Here is a 1,815-nt window from a genome sequence, read left to right on the forward strand (position 1 = left end):
AACTTTTATATTATTTCTGGGTTTAGGGTTGACGCGTGATCGCATCCTCTTTCGCAGTTTGCACATCTCTATACCGCCGTATCTCTGCACTGCGGTTTGCTGTTTAGGGTTGACGCCAAAGTTGATCACGCCCTCCTTTCGCACATCTGCAACGCTGTCTCTGCACCGCAAGATTGGGCGATCTGCGTCTCTGCACCACCACCATCGTTTGCTGGGTTTAGGGTTGATGCCAAAGCTGATCGGCTTGACGGCGTCCTCCTTTCGCACATCTGCACCGCCATCTCTACACCGCCGTCTCTGCACTACCATCAGGCGTCAGCAAGATTGGGTGATCTGCTGGTTCCTTCCAGCTCCACTACTCCCACTTCAATCTCCAGAGTATGCAACTTACCCTCTACCCCTCTACAGAAATTTAACGATTTCGAACTCTTTTCATGGTAATTAAGCTCTTTGAGTCATGTTAAATACAATTTCTCTTAGCATCAATTATGCAATGTGGTAAATGTACTACTGGGGCGTAATGGCGTGCACAACCTGTCCAAAGTAGAATAACAAAAGTTGTGTGATTTTATCAAAATTACAATCATCAGCGAACCTAAAGGAATTACTAATAGATATCTACATTTTAAAATAAAATTTTAATTTTATCAAAATTACCAGATAAAATTGTGTGGTTTTTTTTAGTGTTCTTTTTTTTATGATTCTCATCAACTGTACGTGTTGATTCTTTATTGCTAGATTTTTCATGTCAAAAGTTGTGTGAAGTTAATGTTCCTAATTATGAAGTTATTGATGCTTCAATCATAGGTTTATGCACAAAATATCTATCCCCTTGCTAGGCACAAGAAAATTATAGAAGTTTATTCATTGACTTAGTTCATTCAAATTAAATCCAGATATGCTTTACTTCACTGAGCAAATACAATTGATAAAAAAGAGGAGATATTATAACCAAGATTTAAAGTCTTATTCTATGTTATTTGATGCTAGGTCAATGATTGGTAAGAACCAAACTATTTTTGATAGACCAGTGAGCTTCGTATGTTGTTACACTAGCTTAGTTCTCTCTGATAGTTTGGATTATGTTATGTAATGATTGTTTAAAATGCTTTCATTGAGGATTTTGTTTCTTTTGACAGTTCAAAGACTGTCCACAACCTTGGTTCCTAAAGCTGCTAGAAATTCTGTGGTTCCCCAATCCAATCTGTCGAAACCAGCACAACCTATCTCTCTGGTAGTGCATCAGCCCATGTTACCAAACCAATATTTTGTTGAAATCTCATGCAAGATGATAGTATACTTAGTGTGATTAGTTACTAATCTCTATATTCTATTGTTGAACTACAGATCTTCCTATTGCTAGAAAGGTTTCGCTCCAATGATTTCTCGAGAAAATAAATGATCGGTAAGTAATCCTTGTCTGCAAATGCACAAGAAGTGGTTGGTTGTTTCAGCTAATTTAATCGGTCAAACTCAAAATTTTCAGGATCTATACAAGAGCACCATACCAAATGACTCCATCTATCCATCCTGCGGCGGCCCACCGTCGAATGAGGACTCCTACTTCGACGAGCAGAAGCTACGCATGGAGAATGTGAGGTTGAAGGAAGAGGTAAACATGAAACTCACTACCCTTCTTTACTTCTTTGGAAATGAACACATATTATTGCTTCAGTAAACGGTGGCTTCAAAATATGGCAATTCAATGGAGGAATTCATCAGGCTAGTGTAATGGAGGAATTCATCAGGCTAGTGCAGACTGATGAACCCCTCTGGGTAAAGTCGGGCAGTGATGGAAGGGACATGCTTCAACTT

The 1,815-nt window shown here is 39.1% G+C and overlaps 1 long non-coding RNA gene across 1 annotated transcript; it reads left to right on the forward strand.

Moving 5' to 3' along the window:
• Window positions 1-326: 326 nt before the first annotated feature.
• Window positions 327-1,599, forward strand: LOC141819062 (uncharacterized). The gene is made up of 4 exons (XR_012601034.1): window positions 327-378; window positions 1,140-1,234; window positions 1,348-1,405; window positions 1,487-1,599. It is a non-coding gene; the product is annotated as an uncharacterized LOC141819062 (long non-coding RNA).
• The last annotated feature ends 216 nt before the right edge of the window (window positions 1,600-1,815 follow it).

Source organism: Curcuma longa, unplaced genomic scaffold, assembly GCF_044706935.1.
Source record: "Curcuma longa cultivar G26 ecotype Majalengka, Jawa Barat unplaced genomic scaffold, ITB_CL_G26_1.1 contig_27600, whole genome shotgun sequence".
NCBI classification, from domain to species: Eukaryota; Viridiplantae; Streptophyta; class Magnoliopsida; order Zingiberales; family Zingiberaceae; genus Curcuma; species Curcuma longa.